Source organism: Neofelis nebulosa, chromosome 1 (assembly GCF_028018385.1).
Source record: "Neofelis nebulosa isolate mNeoNeb1 chromosome 1, mNeoNeb1.pri, whole genome shotgun sequence".
NCBI lineage: Eukaryota > Metazoa > Chordata > Mammalia > Carnivora > Felidae > Neofelis > Neofelis nebulosa.
The window spans coordinates 55930048-55939001 of record NC_080782.1 but is presented as its reverse complement, the minus strand read 5'-3'; the positions used below and the strand labels follow the sequence as shown (position 1 = coordinate 55939001).

Here is an 8954-nt window from a genome sequence, read left to right as displayed (position 1 = left end):
AATTTAATACTTTTGTAATTTTTACTCCCCATCAGGAACACAGTTACACACTTTTGTGGGAAACAATGTTTGTTTTCATTAAGCTATGCATGATATAGAAGAGTCAACAGGTGCTTAATATGACTGCTTGTGGTTAGAATCACTTTCAAATTTATTTTGGCATAGTATTTCCATCAGAAAATTCTAAGTCAAATTTTTTTTAAATTTGTACTTCTATTACAGGTCATTTATTGCAGGCTGTTTACTATGATTTTTTGCTTGCAATTTCTTGTCAAATGAAAAGCCCTAACTTAGCTTCTCCCAAACAATTTCAAGCTTTAGCTTCTATAGTACAGCTGTCTACTGCATATCCTAAAATTGGGATCCCTACTGGGAACAACAGGAGACCATGGTGAGGAAAGAAAATACCCAGCAATATGTATGAAAAGAGATTTTTTTGTCTCTTACTTTTAATGTTCTTTAAGATAGCATGCTGGTTTCCTCTGATGCAAGAACATTCCTCAAAAGACACTAAATTTAGAGTCTTTAAACAATATTCTGCTCTATGAAATTCTTATAAAACACTCATTGTTGAGATTTTTAAAATATGGGTTAATAAGTAGTTTCAGACAATAGCAGAACAAAACTACTTATTTTATATTTGGAATATAAGACTAAACTGTATTTGTGTGATACAATGTTAGGGACTATAGTGGTTATTTTTACTTGATAGAAGTATGATTTATAGTGTCTGTATGTAGATTAATTGTGATTGTTTCATATTTTATTGTCAAATTTCCTTGGCTAATAAAGCCACAGATAATGAAGCTGGCACAAGAGATCACTTTCTAGAGTTTTCAAGGTCAATATGTCAATTAAGATCCGTGGGCTACTCATTAGTACCGGAAAAAAATGAACATGCTGAGCAATAGGAGATTACAAGTCTGGGATATCAAACATCTGTATTGACTTATGACAGCCTCAAGTTCTCTCTTTTGTGAAGTGATTTAGAGGGGCAAATTACTTTTTCACTAATTTGACAAAGATGACACTTTTTAAAACTTCCTAATATAGGTTCAAAGATGCTGCATCACATACATCCATAAACCATGATACATATATTGCATCAAATTCTCCAAGTACATACTGTCCATTTCATCTAGCAGAAGCATTAATTTATTTCATTCATTCATTTGACAAAGACTTATAATTCACTGAGTATGTACTGTGAACAAAGTTCTGGGTTAGCCAGGGGAGGGGGGAAAAAGAGGTAACCATGGTTTTCTGTCTCAAATACCCTACAGAGATAGATACTAAGCAATTAAATACATGATCAGTTGATTATAGCTGGTATAAGTGTCACAAAGGAAAGGTGCATTATGTGAGAACATACAATTATCATCATATAGTACCTTCAGTGAGAAAAACAAGTATGAACATATTCATATAATATAGATATTAATTAACTAAATATAATTGAATATGTATTTATTGAGAACCCACTATATTCCATTCATTCTGTGGAGGTTAAGGATATAAGAAAATCATACAATGTAATTGGGGAAACAGACATATGCAAAGCCAAATGCTAAAAGCTACAGAAGCACAGATAAAAGGTGGTCCCTGAGATTTAAAAAAAAAAAAAAAGAAGAATACTTGGAAAAGAGAACTGATTCATTCATTTAATAAAATATTTATTAAACATTTATCATTTTTCCAACATGGTGCTTGGTGTTAGGGACTTATGTCAATAAAATATAACCCCTGTCTGTAAATTAATCACTTTCTACAGCAGTGGTCTAAACCAGGATGGTTTTCTCCTCAGGGGACATATGGCAAAGTCTGGAGACATTTTTTTTTTTTTTTGTCATAACTGGGGAGGGGACGCTGCTGTCATCTAGTGGATAGAGACGAGAGATATTGTGAAACAGCCTACAATGCAAAGAACAGCACCCCCAATGATGAATAATTATATATCCCAAAATGTCAATAGTACCAAGGTTCATAAACCCTTGAGAGCCACAGAGAAATAAGTAACCAATTACAATGCAGTATTATTAGTGATGAAATTGGGCTGTGTTTTAAAAGACTAAGGAAAGTAAAGGAATAAATGTGATGCATTAAGGGTAGTAGGCAAGGAAAATCATTTAACATAGTACACTATTATTGCAAATTATGGTGAGATTCTGGAAATGCCTGTCAAAATGAAGATAGCAAGGTTAATAAAGAATTGATTTGAGAGGGTTTTTGAGAGGTAAAATAAACATTAATTTATTAAGCAATTATATGATGAAAGTTTGTGAGGAGAAATGGTTGAAGCAGATGGAAGACTCAATGATTTCCTTACAATTTGTTTTGTTTGGGTGGTAGGTTAGATGGTGTTAACATTAATATATATCAGAACAAAGGGGAAAGACAGTTTTGAAAGATATTAATAATGATAATAAAAATAATACTTACATGTTACATGTCAAACAGTATGTTAGTCACAGCAAATTATTAAATTTGTCATAACCCTTGTTAGGGAGGTAGAGCTATTTAAAGTAAGTACTGTTATCTCTAATTTTTAAGAAAGGGCAAGAGAGATTAAATAAATCACTCAAGGTCACATTGCTTATTCATGGCAACATCCAAACTCCAATTGATATTTATCTTTTGAAGCCAGTGTTGTCAACCTCTATGCTCTACTGGATAAGTAAGGAGAGACTGTAGACAATCCAGGTGGAGTTTTCACAGTTTGGATTTAGATTCCCTGGGTTCTCCAAAAAGCAAAACCGGGCATAAAAGTTTGTATACTACCAGTTTATTAGGGAATACAATTCCAGGGAAGCAGAAGTGAGTAGAAATTTGAGTGAGACATAGATACAGGGAGAGCAAACATTCAATTTTAAGTCAAGCACACTTGATTGTTTGACTGCTGGAATGTCTTCTAAGAGATCATCCTAACTATTGCATTTCAGGATAGTCCATGGATAAGACAAAAGGGAGAATATTCACCACCTCTCAACAACATTAGTTGAAAATTTGCTCTAGAAACTTTTAACTCTTCTGCATTTCCTACATTGCTCATCTAGAGATACCAAGTGGGTGTCAGTGGCAACAGAGATGTCTTGAGGCAGGAGGCAGGAAAGACTCAGCATGAATGGAAGATAAAACACGATGAGTTGTGCCAGTGAGAATCAATCACAAGGAAAGCTAATGCAAAATAAGAGGCCAAGCCCTGAAACAAATACAACTGCGAAGCTACGCAATGGTGTGTACGAAATAGCTGACATATCTGCTCTAAATATTACCAGCTTTGTTGTGCTCAAGTTATTTTCCCTTCTGGGGTCTTAATTTTCTCATCTTCAAAATGGGGAAAATCATAGTACCTATCCAGTAGTATTGAGAGGATTGAAGGATTTAATATATATTAATAATTTAAAACAGAATGAACATACGCACCAAATGCACTTATCATTTATTATTGACATCACCATCATCATTGTTGAGAAGGAGAAAATCAACCCCTTAATAGCCACAAACGGGCTGAGTCTAACAGCAAGGCCTGGGTGTTGTTAGAGCTGGCCTGGCACCCACAGTTAAGGGTATAATGTCCTCTTGTTGAATATAAATTATCTCGGACAAAACACGAAGATCCAACAATGTCACTTTGTGACCATGATGAAGTGAGACAAAAAAATAAAAACTTAATTTATCAAATAGAGAGTACGATAGTCAATACTCCAAAGAGTACTTGAGAAAAATGGGTAAAATAGAAGACAGATTACATTGGGCAAATTGATGAGCAGGAGATGGGGAAATCAATCATTTTTAAAGTATGAATGTGAATAGGACAGAGATGGGAATTTAACTTGAGGAAAATGTAGGGTTGCAGGAGAAATTACTTATGACAGGGAGAAGTAAACATTTAGTTTGCTTTAAGAAAGGCTCTGTGGGAAGGAAGTGTTCGCAGATCCAAGAGAGAGGGGAAATCTGATGAATTAAGTTCTTAAAGTACATAGAAAGGAGGGATAGCAAGAAAATCGTTGGAGAACTAACCCTAAAAAGGAAAAGGTATTTCATTCTCTGAAACTGGAGGAGAAAGTTAGATAAATCCTAGTATCACTGAATAGGAAGAATCTGTGATAGAGGGTCAAGAGGGGCAGGTAAGAAATTTCATCACCATTGACTTGTTTTCTCACTGAGGAAATAATCCAAGACATCTGTTGAAGTTAAAGGATAGTAGCTTGGTAACACTGGGGCAGCCACAACAAAAAAGGGACCTGGAGCCAACAGGAAAGAAAAGGGTATCAGACATTAATAATTATGCAGCTAACACTTCCTTTTGTGGGTGGCAGTGAGAGTGGAAAGTGCGCCCAAAGGCCTCAGGCACACTGGGAGAGTACAAGGTGATAGAGCACTGCCTGCCTACCCCAAATGCCATACTCCACACCTCTATCACGTGCAAATCTTTGTACCTAATCATGTTATCACCAAGTCCCACTTCTGGTACTTTGTGTCTCAGCTGAAGAAGATGAATATATCTTCAAGGGTAATTGTCTCCTACAGACAGGTGTTTAAGAAATACCCCACGTGGATCAAGAACTTCGGCACCTGTCTGTGCCAGGATTCCCCCATGGCACTCACAACATGTACCAAAAGTACTTGGCCTGACCACTGCAGGTGCTGTTACCCAGTGCTACTGAGACATGGACACCTGGCATCACACCTGGGCCCACCCAATCCAGATCATAAAGGTGGAGGAGACTGCAGCCAGCAAGTGCCCACCAGCAGCCAACCAACTCCACGACTCTAGGATCAAGTTCCCACTGACCCACTGGGTCTTGCATGGCCAAAAGAAGCCATGTTTTACCATCAAGAGGCCCAAAAGCTTCTTTTAGATACAGAGCTTCCCTGTCCCTAGGTCTGCCTAAAGAAATGCCTTGGGAAAACCACAAACCCAAAAAGCCAAAAAACAAACAAACACAAAAATACCTAAACAAAACAAAGAGAGAGAAAGAGAGAGAGAGAGAGAGAGAGAGAGAGAGAGAATGCAGTTAAGGCAGAAGATTCTACACTCATAACCCTAAAGGACCTGATCAGTATAGCTGTCATGTTTCTGTAGAAGTCCTAAGCATCTGAGATGACAAGGACACGAATAAAATTCTTGGACCAATCTCTGTTATCAATGGCAAGTTTTCTGTGGTGAAAAGTTAAGAGGAACAAAAGAATAAAAAGTCTTAAGCGAGCACAATTGAAATGAGTGATCAATGTGTCCAGGCCACATAAACAGGAAAACAAAGCCTGCTACAGAATGACCCATTAAAGGAGCTCAATTTCTAGGTCACTGGAGGTAGGGAATGGAGGAGACAGGTGGAGATGTAAGGGTGGGGTGTGGGGACGGCAGCTAGGCTCAGTAGCAGTGCCACTGAAGGAATTTGAAGGTTCGAAAGATAGAGGGTTTCAGATAAAGAGTTTTAAGATTTTGGAAACCAAACAATTATAAAAGATAGTAAGAAGCATACAATGATCTAGAAATTTGTCCTTGAAGTTGGGCAGTGGTATGGAGGGAAGAAACTAGAGAAAAGTTCCAAGACCCTAGTGGCCAGGAAAGGTGTTACATGTTAACAGGAGATAAACTTTAAAAAGATTACTAAATATTAGTTATCCTATTTTCTCAGGCCAAATAAGATTTCTAGTATACTATAAAAAGAAGGAATAAAAAGAAAGCCCCTTTAATGTTCATATTATAGTTCAGAAAACTTACACTATTGTATAACAATTTCATTAAACTGCAGTGAGATTTATTTTTACAGAATGCTCATATGCTACAGATAGACATTACCTTCTGAAGAAGATGTCAAATAGACTTGTTTATGCCCACAGAAGCCACATATGTAGAAAAAGCCACACACATCTACTACAGTTTCTGGAAAAGAGCTGAACAAATTGGTGGTAACTACTGATGGAATTTAAAACAGATTCAAAAGATATAAGAAGCTACATTGTTAAAAGAATGGTGTATAATTCTTGTGCTTTTTTATGTATGAGATTCTTCTTTAAAAATTTTTTTGATGTTTATTTTTGAGAGAGAGAGACACAGCGCAAACAGGGGAAGTGCACAGAGAGAGAGAGACACAGAATCCAAAGTAGGCTCCAGGCTCTGAGCTGTCAGCACACAGCCCTACACAGGGCTTGAACTCATGGACCGCAAGATCATGACCTGAGCTGAAGTCTAATGCTTAACCAACTGAGCCACCCAGGTGCCCCTCTATGTGTAAGATTCTTAATGTAAAAGTAACTGGATAAATCTCGTGACCCTAGTAAATATTTGGTTACAGTCAAGCTTTATTTAGCCCTGAAAAGAAATTCAGTGTTCTCTCTTGGTAAAATTTTAAAGAATCACTCATTAGACCTAATTGTTCTTCCAGAACGTCTGGCTGTTAGAGGTAATTTAGTAGGACAGAAAATACTCATAGATTACTTGCTACAAATAAGATTGTACTCTTTGTCTATATTATGAAACATTAAATCATATTTCCAAAGAGAGAAGTTACCTGATTATCTCCTTGAGAAAATACATGTCTATTAATTCTTAACATCTTAACTCTATATTTGGTAAGACCTTATTTTAAGGTTTGACTTTTTCCTACTGCTGATCATAGACATAAGGAGAATAATCAGAACCACTAACATAAGATGGCAAAGAAATTCCATAAGAAATTCTTACATAAGATATACCAGGAAAACAAACAAACAAACAAACAAACAAACAAACAAAAAACTTGTTTTTTCTGGGCAGTCTTACTGTGATATGTAGAATTTTCTTTTACAAAAATTAGGTGATTTTGAGTGGCGTTTAAAACTAAAAGATAGGAAAAATCAACATTTTTTTAATTTTATTTTTCTTCTGGAATCCTCAGGCAATATTATAACTGACTCATTTAACTCATCTGAATTAGTTTTTAATAAGCTCTCAAAGGTGGACCAATTTTCTCTAGTTTCTCCTGGGAACTGGAGATAATTAAATGAAGGTGCGATCCAAACTCCTAAGGATATTTTTTGGTTAATTTTTGAGACTTTTTTCTTCTAACTAATTTCCCTTAGATCTACATACCATTCTGACCCCAAATCTACCATGGGTGATTAAGAGTTCTGCTTGCTTCTTTCACTATCAATATGAATAACTCTAATTTCAAACTTAGAATTTACCTGTAAAGCTGAAAAACTTGTCCGTTATTATCTATCATTACACTCTGTCTTATCCACACACAAAAAAATCATTTATTGATTTCATATGTACCTAATGATGGGTTTTACATTCTTAGCTATTAACCTACCACTCCTTTTGGTTTTGGTGTATTATTAGAATTCAAACCCAAGTCGCTTACTCTTGTCTCTCAACTTCCACATATCTATTGGGATAATCAGAAATTATGAATAGGTCATGTTTGAGAACCTAGAATTCTGCATGTAATTTAACAGCCACTAGTCATGTATAGTTATTGAGCTCTTGAAATGTGTCAGTACTCTGAACTGAGATGTGCTGTAAGTTTAAAATATAAAGCAGGTATTTAGGTCCTAGTACAAAAAAGGTAAAATATCTCATTAATTTTTATATTGGTTAGATGTTGAAATAGTAATAGTTTTATATATTTGCTAAAATAAAACATTGAAATATTTTTATAGTGTATATAGTATAGTAGTCTGGCTATAAAAAAATTTTAAATTACATATGTGATTCACATTTCCATTTCCCATTACAATTTTATTGGACAGTACTGCCCTAGCACAAAGTTTGAAATAAGTATTCTCAGTAAATGTTGTATCCTACAAAAGAAAGCAGGTATGGAAAATGTTATAGGACACCCTACTATCTGCCCCACCATTTCTCATGAGTTTTGCTCATCCTTTCTCTTTTAAAATAACCAAGATTTTTTTTCTTTTTTAATGTTTATTTATTTTGAGAGAGGGGAAGAGGGAGGGATAGAGAGAATCCTAAGCAGGCTCCAGGCTGTCAGAGCTGAGCACAATATGGGGCTCAGTCTCACAACTGTGAGATCATGACCTGAGCCCAAATCAAGAGTTAGATGCTTAACCTACTGAGCCACCCAGGTGCCCCCAAAATAACTAAGATTTTAAAACAGCTGTTTAAAGATATCCCAAAAATAAGCAAGATTTTAAAACAGCTGTTTAAACGTATGGATTGACAAGAACCAAGTTTTAAAGTGTTTTAGAGTGTAACCCAATAATTGTAGTCTTTCTACTGCTTACAATATGATGTGTTATTCTGTAGTCATAACATTCAAAATAGCTGACGAGGTATGAAGTTGAATAGAACCTCTGCATCTTCTATCTCTAGCATTCTTTAGACATTAAAACAGTTATGCATAGGCAGACAAAATTAAAAAAAAAAAACAAGGCTCTCACATATTTACTCCTCTGGTCACAAATGTACAATGATTCCCCAGGCAGCATTTTGCAAGCACCCCACTGGTAAATGTAGTAAATGATTCAGCACTCCTCTGGTCATGAATAATTCATAGGGGAAGAACCAAATACCCAATTTGTTGGGTTAAGTGATGCCTACAGTGGCTTTTAAAACTTATCTACAGACTTATTCCCATTGCTCTATTTTTTTTAACCATATCTTTGTGGGAGGACAATTACTATGATAGACATAAAATGTGAAACTAGTTAATGATACTGCAAAATGCTCCATAAAGTTTAAGTGCAACATGGAATAATTTCTCCATTTCTCTAAGTATGATGACCAACCTTAGGATTCACGGAAACATCAAATGTCTGTTTTAAATAGGGGTTTTTTAAAGCATGGTAATGTTAGCTTTGTAACTATGGATGGCATATTATCATTTAAAAATTTCTCATATCTTCCACTCATTTTCATATTCTTTTACTCATCAATAGTATTTTTTTCAATAATTAAAGAACCCATGTTCATTGTAACAAGTTACAAATAAAGTAGAAATATT

The 8954-nt window shown here is 35.4% G+C and overlaps 1 pseudogene; it reads left to right on the top strand.

Moving 5' to 3' along the window:
• The first annotated feature begins 3138 nt into the window (after positions 1–3138).
• Positions 3139–4862, top strand: LOC131516073 (large ribosomal subunit protein eL20-like; annotated as a pseudogene).
• Positions 4863–8954: the final 4092 nt, after the last annotated feature.